Genomic DNA, 20,081 nt, shown 5'->3' on the forward strand with positions numbered 1-20,081 from the left:
CTTGTTCTCCCAGCAGTAGGTGCAGTACTAGTGTCTCTGCCTCCTTCCAGAGCACTGGGCCAAGCTCTCTATATAGTACAATAATAGCTTATTGTCTAAAGGTGTGGAAGAGGTAGCCTAGCAACAGGCCAGTTACATCATCAGGTAGTTTAAGTTCAGTGAGGATCCTGGCCATAGGAACCCACTTCCTCACTCTCCACCCCTCAAGGATTCTCACCTTACAATTTACATGCTCTCAATCTTCCTCAATGGTCCCTGTGAGAGAAAGCCGGAGCACTGTAACCAGATTCCACAACAGCAACAGAGGATAACATCAACTTAGAGATAATAACAAAAATTAAGATACAACAAGATTTTGATATAGGTAACAAGAATTATAATAATGCTCAAGCCAGAGGAGGTTCCTAATAACAAAAATTATAATAATCCTTAAGCCTGAGGAAGTTCCCAATCCACAAAGACCTTAGGGGTGATAAGATACATGTTTTAATGAGACCAGCATAGGCAAACCTTGTCCATCAGGTAAGATGCATGAAAGAGAGTGGTCCTGTGTTAGGACTGTAGCAGGAAGAGGGTCCCTTCCAGGTCTGGTATACCATACTTTTACTCCTTTCCCCGTGGGGCTTACTAAAGGGTCTATATATAGTGCTACTGGAGGTGCATGCACTGGCCATAATGATAAGACAAACCTCCCTGGTAAGAGGCTCCTACCTTCTGGCCATTCCGGATATACTACTGTGATCTTTGGGGGCCACTCTGCTATTATTCCAGGACTACACAGGAGGCCAGCTTCCAGGCCTTGTCCCCAAGGTACCAGGAGAGCCAGCCATCATTGGTCCATGTGTCAAAACATCCAAGGCCATGTCCACTCAATGGAGTCTTTGGGGTTCAGTGCAGTTGGTGTTGGCAGCAAGATGTTATTCTGGTGGCCAAACCTCAGCTTCACTGATTCTACCTTGGTTTGTACTTGCAGTTGTATAGGGGAGGGAGCTATATGTGTTAACATGTCTACAGGACTCAGGGCTCCCTTTCAGGGTCTCTCATTCAAACACCGTAGCACGGTCTTTAAGTGGACTGACCATCCCTGCAGACTATTGGTATCTGACTTTAGTCTGGATTTTAACAAGCCATTATGCCTCTCTATCATGTCTGCTTCCGTAGGATTGTATGGCACATGAAACTTCCATTTGATTCCTAGCTGTCACACCCATTCTTGCAGTGTATGTCCAGTAAAATGGGTGCCCTGATCACTCTCAATTACCTGTGGTCGGCCATAGGGGGCAAAGAGATGCTCCAGGCCTCTTTTCATCACCTGCTGGTCTGCACAAAAGGTAGGAAAAGCAACCAGAAGTCCAGTAGCTGTGTCCACACAAGTCATGGCATACCGATATCCTTATGACACAAGAAGAGGCCCAATATAGTCTATCTGCCACCTGATGAGGGGTATAGGCCCCTTAGGTATTATCCCATGTTGCTGTGGAACTCGGTGTAAGTCCCTTTTGGAGCACATGACACACCCATGCTGGCCTCTACTAACTTCTTTGAAAGTCAAAGGCAATCCCCACTGACAGGCTACAGCCCACATTGTCTTTTGCCCTGCATGAAACAAACTCTGATGTAGCCATTGGTCTACATCAGAGGCAGCTTTCCTTCTAACCAACGTATCTGGGCCAATTTATCTGCTTCATCATTTCTTGGGGATGTCAGTGGCAAATGACCTGTCACATGGTATACTGTAATTATTTTGGTCTGACCACAGGCCCATAAGTTGTTGGAACCAGTCAGTTGGCATGGTTCCAGGTTGGTAGCCACAGGGTCAAGCCCTGACAGACAGTCCAGCTGTCAGTGCAGACACTATAGAGGAGGGCTTCTGGTTGATTACAAGCCACACAGCCAGCAACTCTGCCCAGTGGCTGTTCTTCCCCTCACCATCTTCCATCCTTATTATCTCAGTCTTAGGATGGAAAGCTATGGCCCTCCATTTTGGGGGCTGCCCATGGCTGGAGCCGTCTGTGTACCATGCATCTTCGGGTATAGGGACTCTTCCCTCACAATAGGGACTCTCTGCTCCTAATTGTTCAAAAGCAAGTTCTTCCTGCTTTTCACTAGTATATGTCATCGGCCCCAACAAGCGTTGGAATTCTTCACTCAAGGGGCTACTAGAGAGGGTACTACGCTGCTATAGGTAAGCGCCCCACTTGGCCACTGTGGGCGTTTGTGCCACACCACTCTTTGGCTTTTGAGTCCAGTCTTGCACCCACCCCAAGACGGAATCGGCGATTATTTCCTTTATCAGGGCCATTCCAGTGATGGGTTCTGTAGCCAGCAAGATGTCATATACCATAGTGAGTTGTTTTTCTGTCAAAGTATATCATACCTCTGCCCCTTTTCAGAGTTGTGACCAGAATCCAACAAGTTGGTGAGTTTGTTCAAGCCTCTGCCAGAGACCCCAGCCATAACCGTCTTCAGTGACATGAATGTCCAGCTCACAGGGCCTTGAAGGGTCTATCACACTCAAGGCCTGCATGGCCTTGACTGCCCATTTTGCTATAGTAAAGGCAGATGCACATGTCTCATTATCCCAGTCCCACCTGATGTCCTTTCGTACCAACTGGTCTAAGGGCTTCAGAATTTGTGTGAAGTGTGGGGTAAACACTCTCCAGTAGCCAGAAGACCCAAAAACTCCTGAAGCAATGCTACAGTTGTAGGGATATGAAAGGCCTAGACTTTGTCTATTAACTGATTCTGGTATAACTATGGTCTTACCAGACCAGATGACCCCCAAGAATTTGACAGACAAACTGGGTCCTGAACCTTGATACTCTTCACAGCCCATCCTTTCTCCTGTAAATGTTGCAGCAGTCTAGGTGCTGCACCTTCTAGATCTGAAGGAGAATCAGATGTGAGCATGACATCAATACAATGGTACAGCCACACCATTGGTGGTTTCTCCCATGTAGCCAAGTCCTGGGCTACAAGTCCATGACATTTGGTGGGGCTGTGGAGGTATCCCTGTGGAAGGATGATGAAAGTCCATTGCCGTCCTTTCCACATGAAGGCAAACTGTTCCTGACTTTCCTGTTCAATGTCAATGGAAAAGAAGGTATTAGCAAGATCTACCACATAATGGTATGTTCCTAGTTCATGGCTGAGGGTATCCATCAAGCCTGCAATAGAGGGGACAGCAGCATGCATAGGGGGTATGACTTTATTCAGTTCTCTGTAATCCACAGTCATACACCAGGAGCCATCTGGCTTTTTTACTGGCCACACTGGGGAATTGAAAGGACTATGGGTGGGCTTTATAATACCCACCTTTTCCAGCTCCTGGAGAGTTTCTCCAATCTCTTTATGCACTCCAGGCAGTTTGTATTGTTTGTTATTAGTCACCCACCGAGGCACAGGCAAAGCTATGGGTGGGTGCCTAGCATGTCCCCTCAGAACTGCCTTCACCACATGTACTCAGTCTGAACTCACCTGCAGTGGTCTGCAACCATAGACCCTGCAGGATATTAATCCCCAAAATACTCTCAGGGATGTGAGATATATACACAGTATACACTTTTGTGGGTAGACTCCCTATTACCAAAGGTATTTGGGCTTGTTTCACTCTGATAGCCTTACCCCCATATCCATCTATGATAGTGGGGGTCCCGGGGAACCACTCAGGGTTACCATGAATCAGTGAACATTCAGCCCCTGTGTCCACCAGAGCCAGGACATGTTGTATGTTCACTGCAAACCAATGGATGGCTATTTCAACGTGTGGCCTCCTCCAGTAACCCCCTGGTCCCTCAGGGCAGATAGCTTGACCTTCCCCTCAGGTCAAACTGTGTGCTCAAGTGAGGTTGGCTCGCTCTCCAGCAGGAAGTCTTGCAAACACATAGGCCAGACTTGTGGCTCTGTCTCTGACCTCTGCCTTTTTGGTTTTAATGGTTGGAACTGCTTCTCTGGTTTCAGTTGTTGTCATAGCTCTAGTAAGATCCTATTTGACTTCCCATCTAATTTCCTTCCATCTGCTCCTGCCCATATTAAATCAACCCACATCCGGGTCCTCATAATCTTCATGGGGCCCTTTAAATTCTTCTTGTGAGTAATAGACCTTATGACATTTGGTCTGTTTCTGGGTTCTCATTGCTTCTGCCTCTCCTAAGTCTGCTACTGTACGTGTCACCTCGCTTATGGGATGCCCTAAGTGAGGGGAAAGAATGGCCACTAGAGACCCAAAGAGGGATGTGGGAGTTATTTGAAGCACAGTATTTCTCATCCCAGTAGTGAAAATCTCTTCATCTGGGCCATAATTCTCTGGACTATAGATGGCATTTCTTATGCCTAGCTCTCATAGCACCTGTTGGAGCTCAGCATACATCTGCCATCCAACAGGAGAGGATGGCAGATCACCTGGACTGGGCCAGACAGCACGAAGTACAGCCATAAGCCAATTAAGAAGGGAGTGACTCCCTGGGGTTTGATGTGCATTTTGTAATCACTGCCTCAAGGCAGGCTGCACTGACAGGGAAGACAGCTTTCCCATCTCTGATCCCTAACAGAACAATTTCATCCACTGCCCACCGCTAAGTCCCACAGATGCAGGAGCCAAGCTGATATTGACTCTGAGGGCTTCTGCCTAAACCGGGAGCCCAAATCCCCCAGCTCAGCCTGAGTATAGGGGTGGAGCATAGAGTGCTCCCCAACCTGGGGAGGGAGCTGCTCCTCTCCTTGGGGAGCTCTCGGCTGCTGAGTCTTTATTTTCTTTACAACCACTGGGCATGCTTTCAACAGAGGAGGGGCCAGTGCCTCCGGCACCACCCCTTCATCCCTCCCCAGCTCCTCCATTTCCAGGGCTGATGGCACCTTTCTCTCCTGTCCCCCGAGTGTCTCCTCTGCTACAACCTTTACCTTTTCTACCATGCCTCGCAGCAATGCCAGCTCAGTCTTCAGCAGCTCTCTTCCCTTCACCTCAATGCTTCGCAGCTGGCGTTCTTGTGCCACCTCTGCCTGTGCTTCTCTCAGGAATTTGTCTTTTTCTTTGATGACCTTTTCCTCCTACAGAGCACCTGGCAGCACTGCCATCTCGTTCTGTATGGAATCTTTTACCTCTTCAATGGCACCTCGCTGCCAGCTTTCTCATGTTGCCTCCTTTGGCATCAATGCCAATTCCTTCTTCAGGGAATCCACATAAGTTGGCAGCTCATGTTCTCATGCTGCCATTTCTTGGGTCTTTTTCAGGAGCATGTCCTTCTCTTCTGTAGATTTTTCAGTACTGTGAGAAGCAGCCAACCCACAGTCCCTGCTGCCTCACGGGCATTCTGTCTCTCAAAAGACCTACTTACTCTACCAAAGGCCACCCCTATGGCCTCAAGTATCACCTCTACTTGCCTCCAGTTCTGTGGTGGGGCCCAGTCCTCTAGGATGCAAGCCACCTCAGACCCCATACACATTGTGGGACAATCCACTGTCTCCCCATTCACAGGGGCAGCCCGCTTAAGCACCCCTCCCATAAGGGCAGCCTGTCTTTTCCCTTGGTCAACAATGAACCCTGCCATCTTCGCCAATTGTCTTTTGTCAGTGGGTGTCAGCCCTGGGAAAGTTCACTATGGATTCAATGTGACCAAAGAAAATGACAGCAAACGTTCTTTGGGGTGAAAGGGTTTATTACCCGGCTTGTTCTCCCAGTGGTAGGTCGAGCACTAGCGTCTCTGCCTCTGCCCAGAGTACTGGGCTGAGCTCTCTATGCAGTGCAATAATAACTTATTGCCTGAAGATGTGGAAGCGGTAGCATAGCAACAGGCCAATTACATCATCAGGTGGTTTAAGTTCAGTGAGTATCTTGGCCATAGGAACCCCAACTTCCCCACGCTAGACATATGGAAACTAGGACATTTTTAGTCTGAACAGTGTTGGGCCCAGGAGTTGATAAGAGTTTCTTGTTAAGATGGGTACTTAAGGTGTTAGTCTGAAGCTTCTAACCAAGACTTTGTAGGGGCAACTGGACCTTTATTTAATACCCCATTTATTGCATGGAAACTTTGGATCCACTGTGACGTCCAGTCACTGTTTTATATGATCATATTTAGGACATTAAGAGACAAGCTTTCCCCTAATTTTATATATCCATAAACAGCAAGCAGTCATGGGTCAAAAACAAAGGGACTTTAAGCATTTCCAAGCATCTTTTTTTGTGGTGGATAGTCTATTTCTAAATGGTGTACAGAGGTCTTTGCTTATCTTCCTTCATAAAAATGGACAATGGACATTGTACTTTAATTCTTTCTGATTTCCAGGAGCAGCACAACCATTACCTGTCAATGACAGGGAAGCATCAGGCTAATTGCAGGAATTTTTTCCTCAAGGGCCTCCTAAAGCACAAACACACCCAGAACATACACTGATATAAGATAAATCCTAATAGGTATGTCATTAGAGATGCTTATGTCAAGGTGCCTTTGAATTGGGGACCTCATTTTGGAATTTGGAGGAGTTTTAATAAGCAGGTCCATCATCTCAGTGAAGGTCAGCTGGGTGCACCGAGGTGGAACTGATTGGCTAAATTGCCAATGGCTGTAGAACGATTCAGCAACAGTCTGGCACCAGGAGGGCAGAAACAGCTGTATCTAAACTGCACTGAAATCTGTCTCTAATTATATCCACCCAATAAAAACTTGGTTATTTACCTTTGGACAGGGGTTCATAATGGCACTTTCATCTTTCATCCTTCCAAATAATTTTGCCAGGTTTTTTTCTTCCCCTAGGTTTGAGGTGCCAAATGTTAAGAAAGGACTTTTCCAGGATGTAGTATTTCTTGCCTTATACAATGTAAAATCATCTACTAATTGCAAATGCTGAAGGAGTGTCTACTTGTAAAAGAGAGCCAGTCAGTTCACCTGGGTGCTACTGTATCTGTGCTGTTGCTCTAAGAAGATTAACCAGCCGAAGTTCTGCATTTTTCTGAAGGCAGCCAACCCAGGTTAACTGTATGTTTTTGAGTTAGTCCTAGCGATTGCCGTTGGATACAGGTTTCCACAGTTTCATTGTGTATAATGTACTATTTCACTGGCTCTGAGAGTGACATTGACAGGTCAGTAAAGGTCTCATAAGGGCTTTATATGCTATTGTCAACTGGTACATATCAGGACATTGGTAGTCATTAAACAGGTTGGGTATGCTGAATGGTGTTTATTTTTGGAGACTTGTCAGTGTTGTGTTCATAAACAGAAGTGTTACTGTGACACAGGGGGACTGTACTGTTTTTTAAAGCCTCAGTCTTAGCCTAACTGCCTGGCTGTAAGTTGAAAAATGACATTTAGCAGTTTGGAACCAGACAGACTTTGTTCCTTACATGATATGAGCAGGCTCTTAATCATACTGAGCCTTGGTTTCTGACGTAAGCCAAAGGGGTGTAATGATACAAATTAAGTGAAAGGGAATGCCTTTGCACCATTCCTAGTTCCAAAGGAGATATACTCTTGGCTTTGATAATATATGCAAAGGGCTTAGAATATTGTCCAGTACACACTGTGTATTCAGTAAGTAGTTGTTATCATTTTTGGAAGTAATTCTGACTCCCTGTCTACTAACAGGGAAATTGAGGGGTGACTGATACTATCACTGGTGACTCTATGAATTCTTTGTGAGAGCAGGGTTAGAGGTTCTAGTTCTTGCTTTTTGGTTTGATGTAGTTTTCATAGCCCTTTGTATTGAAAAGATGTGTGTGGGAGGCATCATTGCAGATTATATATTAACAAAACAAATAGGACAGATTTCCTTCTCTCTTGAAATAAGCACTGTGCATAGGCCAACTCACCTTACAACCTTTTCTAACCCACACAGGCCTACTTACTCTTCACTGTTACTCCTCTTGAGTCTCGAGACCTGTCAGCCAGCATTTGCTGACCTCAAATGCTTTAGTTTTCCTTCATAGGACAGAGTCCCAAGACACATCATTAAAAGGAGAGTAGGAATAAAACATAGCATATAGTTCCTTCTGTTCCAGTTTGCTGCTGGATTTCTTTCAAACTCATTAAATATATTGGTAAGTCTGAGAAGTAGGCAACTGGATCCATTTCCTTTGCCAGTTTGATCAGTGGGCAATAGCTTTCTGGAGCACTGTCTTCTGAGATCATTTAATGATTTATCTAGTAAAACAATGAAAAATTATGGTGGTCAATTTATGATGACTTCTAGAATCAGAAAATGAATAGGAGGGAGTGATATTTGTGCTAAGTATTTGCCATCCACGCCTTAAGATTTGCGGTCAACAGCGATGCTGGGAACCCTTTCAGAGCAAGAGTCTTTGTTGTTATGACTTGACCCATCCCAGCATACATTCACTGCTTTGCATTTGTTTCTCAAACTTATTTATCCAGAAAATATTTATTGAGTGCTAAAACATTCTAAGAACCTAACTTCCACCAGACAAGTGGGTGCCACTGACAGTATACAAGGTGTACTGTACTTTTCTGTCAATTGTCCTATCTCTTTCTCTTCCTTTCATTGCCATTGTCTCTATTTAGGCCCTCATTATCTTGATCAGGACTATTATCACCATGGTTTTCTACGGTAAGGGGAAAATATTCTACTCTACCAACTTCACAACTGCCCAAGGTCTTGAAACATACTTATGAGTTATATCAAGGGAAGGATGATATGATGATAAAGGAAAAGAGAGAGATCGAGTGGAGACAAATGGTAGAGGCAGGTGGATAAGTACTTCCACTGAGAGATTACTGGGAGAAAACAAAGGGATTTTATTTAAAAATAGTTTTCAAATACCTACAGACACCAAGAAAGACAAATTCTTCTCTCTCTTGGAATTTGGCAGATAGGCACATGCCCTACTTGTCTTTCTTTGTAAGCTGTGACAGTTTATGACTGCTACAGTCTCCTTAATGATGTCCTAATGACCATCTTGCCCCACTCATTCCATCCCTCATTTCTAGAAAAATTTATCTAAACGGTGCCCCTCCAGTCCTATTACTACCCTGCTTAAAATGCTTTGATGGCTCCCATTGCCGAGTAGAAGTCCTTTGTCAGGACCTCTGTGCTTTAGGATAGTTTGTAAAGTGTGAACTGAATGACTGTTACTAACTGACTTGAAGTTTCGAAGATCAGTAAGTGATTTACTTTTGTGACATGAATTTTGCCTATATTTGAACTTCAGTATTCTTTCCTGAATGGAACAGAAAGAGATGAGGTTATGTGTGTATCAACAACCAACCTTTTCTATGTCATGGGATATACCTTGTGGCAACTCCCATGTGATTGTATTGACATCATTATTATGTTATTTTATTACTCAAAATCTGGGATTGTCCAGGGATATGTATCCTGCATTTTATTATCAATTGCCATAGATATGACAATAGAAAAGCCTCTGGCCCACTGAATAAAGTCCAAATTCCATTAAGACTATATAAAGACTTTCCTGATCTTATTTATCACTATCCCCTGCTCCCATCTATTTACTTAATCTGCTCTCTCTGAAATTTTTTTCAATTCTTCCCTGTACCCATATACATTCAATCTGGTAAACCCTCGAAATATTTTAAGATCACAGTTCATTTCCAGCATTAATTCTGCTAGGAAGTGTACCTTGATACTCACTCCTTCCCTAACTCTGGTAGAATTGAGTGCTTACTCAGTCACACAAAACTGAAAGAATGAGATCTTTTCCTTATGCATCTCTCTTCTCATTTCTCATTCATTTCATTAGGTCCCAGTAGGAAATACTTATTGCATGAATCAGGATAGTTCAGGGCCTGCTAAGGGAAAGAACAACTCCAAAATCTCAATGGCTTGCTGTGACAGAGGTTTATTGCTCACACACCATATCCATTGTGAATTGGCTGATGTCTCACCATCATTCGGAGACTTAGGATGAGTAAGCAGCCACCATCTTAAACATAGCCTATGAGCTAGACAGTATTTTCGATATGAGGAAATAAGACCAGAGAAGATGAGTAGCTTGCTCAAGGTCACAGAGCTAAAATATGGTTGAACCAAATTCAATGTCAGCCTCCACGTGACTCAAGAGTTCTTGCTTTTTTCTTTATTTCTGCAGCATCTTACATGAAAGCTCTGGAAGTATAGCAACCTTTTTTAAAGTTAAACATATTTTTTATTCTGTACTCACTATCATCTGGTACTCTAAGTCTTGGTTTTCTTTTCTGCTGTGTAAACCACATTTCTTTTTGTTTTAAACATTTCTCTACCTGCAGATTTAAGAGAGGGTATCAAGGGTTTATCTTCTTACATGGTCCTGTTCCAACAACATGAGGGCATTTTGCAGTGACATTGTGCTTTAATTCAGAAAAATGGATGGCCCAGTGGTTCTCCTGCAGTAGGAGATTTATACTTATTTTCTTCTCTGTGTTAACAGGATTTATTCACAGGCCCTGAACAACACATGCCAAAGGCTACATTTTCTCCTCCCACTCTGTCCCCAAAAGAGCTATTGGTATTTAATAAATAATCATTGTTATGACTTAAAATGGTTGCTATAACCAGATTAAACAAGGAAGGCCATTATGTTTTATTTTCTTAAAGCAATGAAGAGTACTTAGTTTATTGTGTTTCTTTCTGAGAGTTTGGGTAGGGGTTTCAGCCGCAATGATGCCACTTTATTATAAATTCCTATTAACATTTGATGACTTCTTCATTGATAGCTGACATTTTTTTCATTGGCAGACTCTAATAAAGAAGTCGGTTAGAGCTATTAGACATATTTTAGAAGAATTTTAGATTATGAAATTTAAATCATTGCTGCTATCTGTGTGAATACTAATGATATAGCCTGCCAGATGGAAACCTTTCATAAATTTTTGCTTTTCTCTTACAGTTGGCTATAAATCTTAAGTAAATGACTTTTTGGATGAACTATGTTGATGTCAGCTTTAATGCCTTATGTCCACACTGATTTCAATGTCATAAGTACCTGGAAGGCAGGCAACTCTTAATTAAATGTCATTTGCCTTTTCTTTTACTGAACTTGAGCCGTGTGAACACTCTTCCGTGCATTGTCTGTGGCTTCCTGGCAAATAGCTCAGCTCTTGCTTTGTCACAAGTGGATTCTTTGGAGCTACTTAAATGCTTTGCTGTCATGCAGTTGCTCCTCTCTTAACTAGAACAGTCTCCTTCAATGTGTCTTTCCGATAGTAAAACACTGTTTCCTTAGCCTTTGTCTCCATTTTGACAAAACATGTTCTGTCGACAAGTGCCTCATTTTAACAATTTTTTTTTTCCTCCAGAAATTGATGTTTTGGTTGTTTTCAGGATTGCTAATCTCCATATGAGAACTACACATCATAAGGCTGCCTTTTTCCCTATGGGGCTATGTCAGTATTCAGAACAAATCCTCCAAAGGGCTTTTCTTCCCAATTATGAGGAGCTACTGATAACTTTGGGTTGCTTATCATTTAAATTTCTTGTGGCGTTTCTTTTTTCTTTTCTTTTCTTTTCAAAGCAGAGTCAAACTTTGAACCATATTATCATGTTTTTTAAAACAAAACAGGAGACGAAACAAAATAAAAATTACATGAGAGATTGTTCAAACTTCCTAGTCTTTGGAAACCCAAAGGAAAAAGACAATAAAAAACTCAACAGAAGTACTTGGGTGAGTCAATAAATATTCCCGGTAGAAACCTTAGAACTCCTACAGGTAAAACAACTTTTTCCAGTTATTGAGTTATTTTCTCACCAGTTGTTTACTTATTGATTTGTTTTGCCTTTAAACCTACGCACAAGTGATAAATGTGCTTCCTTTGTTGTTACAGTATAATGCATTGAGCTCTCCTTGAAGCTTCATTAAAATTATATCTAAGGCACCGATTATAAGAAAATGATTAATAATACAATAACCTGGAACAACTGTTCTGTGGAGCTGTGTGGAGTTGTGGACTTTTTCATCAACACTCTGTTTTGTTCTCTGCTTCCATCCGTGCAGGGAAGCAAATGCCCATCACCACTCTTTTCCATCAAGCAACAAGAGCCATCATTCTGTAGAAACAAAGGCCCCAACAGAACATTCTAAACCATTAAAATAATTTTCTGACATAGTTTCAGTAATTAGTGTATTTCAGTTTCAACAACTGTAATTACACCTGACCTTTAAGCTAATTATGCCTTGACATTTATGATTTTAAACTGGTTTTCCCTGTGGTGATGGCAGGTTCTATTCAGGTTCTAATGAATAGCTTTGTAGTATTTACCTGTTGTCAAGGGTCTCTGTGGTGGCTTGGAGGGGCCCTCTTCATTGAACATCCTGTCATTGGAGGCATAATAGTGCCACTCTGAAGGAGTATTATCTGCCAACTTCAGGCGGATGCTAAATTTTTGTTAAAGTGTTTTTGATATGATTACAGGTACAGAAAAATTCCTGCTGGAAATTTTCAAAGAATAGGCCAAAAATTAACTCAGAGTTTGAGCGCAGGAAAAGTGGGTTTTCTTGGCACCTAATAATTTGTGGCAGGTAAGTAGGATGAAGCTTCCTAGTTGCCATGAGAGAAAAGTTGAGTCAAAGAGCAATAAATGAGGGAGGAGAAACCAGGATGGCAAGCCTGGTCTTACTGACTTTCATTAAGCTTGAGCAGTGATGGAGTTTTTCCCTGTTTGTTTTATCTTCACCTAGGTTACTTGCAGCTGAGTTTCTTTCTTTTTGATATTAATAATGATAGCTAACATTTCCCAAACAATTACTATGTGCTAGGCACTTTAGATATATTATCTTAACCTTCTTACAGCCTTATGAGGGAGGGGTACTCTATCACCCAGCACAGTCAATCCATAGTCCTTTGATTTTCTTCAAGTGTTAAATGCCAATATCTGGTGAAGTCAGATAATATTTTGAAATATTAATATCTGTGTTTCTTTTTTCCCTACTTCCTTTATATGATTGTCCCCACCCCCACCCTGTACTCAGGGTGCCTGTTAATCAGAGGCATTCCCATTGCTTTTAGGAACCACAAGAAACAGTCAAGTTCTCTTTTCTTCCAAAATGGGTTCTAAGAAAGCAGGGCCATAGCCAGAAAACTGGAAAGGCTAGAGTAAGAACCAGAGAGCCAGGTTACTATTCTCCCCACATTAGAGGTGGGTCCCTGCATGAAAGAGAGAAGGATCAGGGAGGATGGGTAACCTCAGCAGAGGGGAAGTAGGAGGGAGGTGAGCTAACGGGGGAGAGCAGTGCAAACCAGGTAGAGATGGGGTGTGGGGTAGATAATGGGAATGCCAAGTGGAGCAAGGAATGCCCTGGAAGCCCAGCCCTCACAGGCAGACTGTTTGCTCTCAGGGAGTGAACACTAGGCATTTTCAGGTCGTCAGAGAAGCCACTTTAATGGATCCGTCAGTCTCATTGCCCTGCAGCTGGCAGTTTTCATGGAGAGTTGCCTGCAGGTAGCTCATGGATTGTCCAAAGGAAAATACCTGTGATGAGACCTTACTGAGGCCACCTAATGCTGCGGGGACGGAGGAACACCCACATTTTTCTGTGGCCTTAGACATATGTAAGAGTCCTCAAATAGAGAGGGGAGGTGATTATGCCCAGACAGGCTGAGACACTGTGGAAAGGAAAGCCCGGGCTTCATTTGGTTGGGACTAGATGTGAGGGAACTCTCTCCTGCTCCACAAATCAAGGTTTAAGTTTTCTCTGGACACTTCTTTTTAACTGAGTGATTTTGGTAGAAAATAAAATGATGCTTTAAGACTCAGCCAGATGGCTCTTAAAGGTAGGATTAGAGGCAGGGGGTACTTGGGTTCAAAGGGCATTCTAAACTCCCCTTAGATTAGACCCCATGGGTTTCTTGATGTTAAAATAACATAAGAATGCATCTGCTTTTGGGGTAGCACCAAGAAAGCATGAGGAAGTGAGAGGTGAGCATCAGCATTGTGTGGTATGAGGGGAAATGTTAGTCCAAGTGTGTGCTGACCAAGCAAACGGTGGATGTGGACTTGGGAGGTAGGCCCGATGAGGCAAAGGAGGAGTGTGCAGATGTGATGTGGCTGAAAAATGAGGATATACTCTCTGGCAAAGCTATTCCCATTGCAGGACTGTTTTGCAGTCTTCCTGAGTGCCATGCTCTGCTGTGGATGCAATCAACCAGGTTTATTACAAGTTACTGACCAAGTCATTAGAACATTGTGTGACGAGATCTTGGCCATGCTTCACTTTAGGTAGATTTCAGACAATGGCATTTAGCTTCATATTTTAAGTTCATCTGCATAAGAGGAAACTGATGGAGGGTTGGGGAGCTCTGAACTGCTGGTAGTGAGAAAGAATGAGAACACTGATGAGGAAAATGATTAATCAACAGCCTTTAGAATTTGCGATCAGCTGCAGAGACTGTCTTAGAACAATGGCTGGTGGTAGAGTCACACATTACTAACTCAGTGTGTCCACCTGACTAGAGAGCAACTGCTCTGAAGTTGGGGTGATGGCTAATTTTGCATAGGTTTGTCTTGTTTTTCTACCTGCAATGCTTGGAACTGGTTGTTAATGTTCTGGTTGGAGACATCCAGCCTCTGGAACATATTTCCCCTTCATGAAAGGGCTGTTTACATGTGGCCACTTACTGCATTGTTCCAATAGCCATCTTTCTGTTCCAGCGCCTAAGGGGAAGTCAGTGTAATGAGTTTTGGAGGTTTGTAATGACTCCTGGAGAGCTGGCTGCTTGTGTTTAGGAATCTCCTGTCCCCATCACCATGTGGACAAGGAGTGTCCACCAGTTGCTGATTCCAAGTGTACTTCTGTGACAAAGGACAACAGACTATGCCTGCTGTTGTCTTACAGAAGAAGTAGGGGTTTGGACTGGTGCTAATTTGTTCTTCCTCTGCGGCAGCCTGCATAGCAATGGATCTGCTATGTAACAGCACCTCACAAGAGACAAATAGACAAATCTTACCAGCACAAATGTGTCTTATGGGTCAGATGCCTAACATGGTTTCTATAGTTCTGACCCCTGGTCAATTTATTATCTAGGTGTTAGAGTCCCTTGGTGTTTTGAAGACTATAATCTGTAGCATGTGTGGTAGGTAAAACAGCTAGCCAGATTGCCATTCCTGACATGTTATTAGCCCATAACTCTGCAAGAAGGCTCAGAAAGCTATAAACCTGATGTGAGTTTGTAGTGGCAGATCAGAGTGTAGCCAATGATAAAATGTACCCATGACTTACAATAGGGGATCACCAACATACCAAGGCCCATAGAGCTGGTTCATCATGAGTTGAAAGTAACACCCAGTTTAATGTGCTCTTAACCCAGGCCAACTCTAAATATTTACCATGTATTTATTTACCTCTGCAGCCCAGAGCCTTTCGTGACCCAAATCTTCACATTTCTGTGCTAGCAGTTCATTTTTCACCAGTAATGATCTTTCCAGAGCCATTTGATTTGTCTGTGCAGTGACACATGGTATTTGGATAAACTGCAATCTGTTTCCTTTCTGGCCCTGCACATCGCATTTGGTGACACGTTTTATAGGAGATCACCTGCGATGAGGACAAAGGTCAGCAGAAAGTTGTTCAAACAGAGAGGTTTGGCCTTAAGGAGCCTATCTGAACCTCACCTGTCAATCTATTCACTGACTGTGTTTGCTAATTGGGTCTTCAGTGCAAAGCAAGAAACAATGCTCAACATTGCCAACTGTTTGTTTAGCCAGAACATGAAAATCAATCTACCAATGACCCAAAGGGCATGGCAAACAACGTCCCTGTGGAGTTGGGTGTTTTTGGCCTTTGCGTTCAACAGATGTGGTCTGAGAGCTCCCATAACCTGCATGCAGATGCAGTTCACATAATTCACTTGAGGTTTACATCTTGAATGCAAATTTTCCATGATATGCAGGGCTGCTGAGAGATGGAGAAAGTGAGGGAGCCTGAGGTGGTAGAAATAATTGGCATACGAAAGTTTTTGGGGTCCAATTAAAATGGTGGTGTACATTCTGATGTCATTCGATATATTCTTTAATTAGTTGTTTCTGATTCTATAGCTTGTGAGAGAAAATAAACAATGCAAACTCAAAACACAAAAATCCTTTCTGTGGATAAATTCCTTGGTAAGGCTTGAAGGATGTAGCTTGTCTATCTGGCTGGGGACTGGGGGGAAAGGTGCCTGGTGTCATCTGGGCCTGAAGTTCCCCTTGCAGCTCTCCTGTTGTTAGCATTTGAGAGAAATAAATAAACTGATCTTACATAGAAACCATGTGGACAGCAGGAATGTTTTCATCACATAGAAAATGAAAAAATAAGCTCTTTTCTCAATTCTGTCAGATCCAAATGAAATTTAAAAAACACGTATGTTTGAAAATAGGAATCTGATTAAAGAAACACCTTGGAAATGAGTCCCTTTGCACTGGACTTTTTTAGGTAGAATGTATTAGAACAATCCTGAGTGGCAGGCATTCCTTTCATCTTCCCTTTCTCATTTGAGGTGGGAAGCTCTTTGCTTCTTTCTTAGACGCTTGATGCTAAAAGAAGTACAAAGCGGGAAAGTATATTTTAATCAGGGGGATATTTTTAAGGCTTGCAACTGTAAGTTACATTGGATCTATCAAGGAAGACTTTAAAAAAAAACAGCAACTCTCCTTCCTGCTGTAACTGTTGAAATTTATCTCCTACCAATTCCACTTCACGTACTTTCTTTTTTACCAAGGAAGGAAAAAGAAGAGAGAAAATAAAGGAGGAATAAATCGACTGTAATGTGGCAGATGCCTTTCTTGCTGCTTATAATTGTGTAAAGAAACAATACAATGCAGTAAAACTCGGCAGATTTTATTTGGTTTATTAGCTCTGACTGCATCTCAAGCTGTCTCACCGCTCCAGTTTTAGACAATACATGGCATCATAATTGCTCCTGGCGTATTACAGTAATAGATACTGCTGAGGGTTGTATGAGCCTCCCCTGCATTCCCCCAACCCAAACTTAGGAGTACTTCTTTGGAAAATAGTAATCTCTTATTTGCAGAGCATGCACATTTTGACTAAGGTAGTTTTCCACTGTGTTGCTTGCGAAGATATTCTGCTCTATTTAAGTTTGAAGGCAGCTTTCTCCAACCCACCAAATAGACCCTCAGAGTTTCACATCATATCTACCAGCTTTCCGTGTGGTACACTTGTTCCAGGTCCTGAGCTGGGAGGTGAGAAAATTAGCCTAGACAGGGCAGCAGTTAAGCTATTCTCAGAAAGTCCAGATCCCTAAAATGACACCTTGGACCACTTTGTAGTTGCCCCCAAATAGTATTTAGATTCTCAAAATACATGGAGAGATTTACTTTCTCTCTGCATGGATGACCTATGCCATGTGCTGAAGATTGAGTCAACAAACCACTGGAGGGAGATAGCTAAATGAATTTCCCAGTGCACATGTGAGTTTATGATTGACCTGAGCACGGATGATAAGGACATCTTTATAAATATGTGAAGCTGAGGCTGGCTCTGACTGCCACACAGCAGATTAGCATTACTAAACTGTATGACAGTCCAAACAGTACCTGGCTTGCATATTTATTATGTTCTTTAATCTTGCTGAGCAAGCAGACTGTATTTATCAGCAAAGGGGAAGGAGCTCTCTTTTCAAGGGCCAGTGGGTCCAGAAAGGCTTCATAAACACATCCACTGTTAGAGCTGGCATGGCTGGAAGAAATCATTTAAGTCCCTCCTTTCCACATGGGGAAAGAGGACCAGAGATGGTAAGTGACTTGTTTAAGGTCACATAGCTGTTATGTAGTGGTGTTTGCTAGTCTTCTTATTTGCAGAGAATCCTTCTCATTGACAGAAGCAGCCTAATAGCTGGGGGAGCAGCCTGTAGACCTTCAGTTTCTTCTGTCCTGCAAAGGCACATGGGGATAGAGGTCCTGAGCTACTTTATATGTTTTCTCTTGGATGCAACTTAGCACTGGCCTCTGGGAGGAATAAAACAAATTTCTCCAGGCTTCCTCCCATCTGAGCCACAGCTGGCAGGCTGTGACATGGCCTTCTCTTTGCCTCATCAAAGTGCATTTGCAGCTCATTGCTTCAAGAACCTCCCCTCTTGTGGCTGTGAATTGTGTGGGCATAGTTACCTACTGCAGCACGAGACCTGAGCCATCTGGAAATAAATAGCCCTCTGAGTCTCCAGAACCCTATGTATCTCTTGCATGGTCCCTAACACTTTCTACTTTGAATTATCTTCTTATATTCTCACATAATATTGTTATTTACTATATAACTAAAGTCCAAGATTGGTATGATTACCTCTCTTTAACAGATTAGGAGTTTAGGAAACTTGTCTATGATGAATGAAGACTGACTGACTGACTGTGTAACCAGTACTGAAACCAAGATACTCAGTTTAGTTGTATTTCCTCCCCCACATAACTCCATCTCCTTATAATGCCTTGGATGTAGACCATGATTTATTTTGAATAAATGAGGCTAAAGCTGTATTCTAAATATCTCTCATTTCATATTCAGAGATACCTTAATCTCAGGGTCCTGGGATGAATTTATCATCTTCCCCTATCAATTTGCTTTCCAGCTTTTGTTCCTTATTTTAGGGAGACACCTTGCTTATCTATTGGCCCAAAACCTGCAAGTCATTTAAGATCCATGGACTCATCTCCCAATTGTTGCTAATTCTCTTTCCTACGTATCTTAGCTCCCATTCTCTCTCTCTGCTGCTACTATCCTAGACCAGGTCCTCATTACTGCTGAGCTGCACTAAGGCTGTTACCTTCTCTGAGGGCCCTTTCTCTGTGGGCTTGCCTCTCTTCCAGCTTGCTTTTCGGAGAACTATCAGCTCTAATTCATGAATCTGATTATGGCATCCTCCAGCATTATGGCTCCCCATGTTTCAAAGGTCAGAATCTTAAACTATTTACATGCCATACCATACCCTTCATGAACTGGCTGCTGCTTGCTTTTACAGTTATCTGTTGCCAGTCTACTTGTGCATTGTTGAGCTGTCCTTTGTCCGATATGCTCTTTCATGCTTCCAAGTCTTTGCATGTGGTATTCCCTGGAGTGTCCTTCTTTGACAAAGTTGTACCTGCATAAATGATGTTGTGAAAACTTGTGATCAGTTCTTCTACCATTAAAGTCCACATTCTTTTCACAACTTTGAAGTGTCATTTTAAAAGTGGCTTCTGGGGCTCCTGCTTCAGGCCAGTGAGATACTATTCATGCTTACTGAAATGGTTAAAATTAAAAAGACTGACTACATCAAGTGTTGGTGAGGATACAGAGTAAGTGGAACTGTCACAGATTGTTGGTGGGAATGCAAAGTGGTACATTTACTTTGGCACTTACTTTAAAGTTAAGCATGTATCTATCATGTGACCCAGCCCTTCTATTCCTTAATATTTACCCAAGAGAAACAAATGCATATATCCATACTAAGGCTTGTACACCATGATTCAAACAGCTTTATTTGTTATGGCCTGAAATTGGAAACAACCCAAATGTCCATCAACAGGTCAGTGGATAAACAAACTGGATATCCATGTAATAGGATACTAATCAGTAATAGAAAGGAATGGGCTATCAGTTTACTCTACAATATGAGATAATATCAAAGTATTTATGATGAATGATAGAAGCTAGACAAAAAACAGTACATACTGTGTGGTTTCATTTACATAAAAATCTAGGAAGTACAACTTAATGTCTAGAGATCAGTGGTTACCTGGGGATGGGGATATCATGAGGAGAAGATGGGGCAGAAAGGTCAGAACCAATGAAAAAAGGACCCAAGGGCACTCTTGGGTATGATGTATTTGTTTATTATCTTGATTGTCATTATTCTTTAATAGGCATATACGTATGTAAAAAAATTAAATTATATATTTTAAATATATGTAGCTAATGGTATGTCCATTAACATCACTGAAGCTCTTTTAAGAATCCGATTCTAAAACTTAAAAATGATAAATTGTTAGTTGTGAGAATTTCAGGCATTTTGGTGGATGACATGATCCTGGTCACAGAATCTTTCTTTGTCCTTGTCTACCTAGGAGTAAGTCTTCTCCCAATTATAACCATTGGCTATCCCAAGTAAAGTATTTCTAAGAGTTAAGTTCAATGTCTGGAAGTGAGGAAGGAAGTGGAACATCTTGCT

This window comes from Manis pentadactyla, chromosome 5 (genome assembly GCF_030020395.1).
Source record: "Manis pentadactyla isolate mManPen7 chromosome 5, mManPen7.hap1, whole genome shotgun sequence".
NCBI classification, from domain to species: Eukaryota; Metazoa; Chordata; class Mammalia; order Pholidota; family Manidae; genus Manis; species Manis pentadactyla.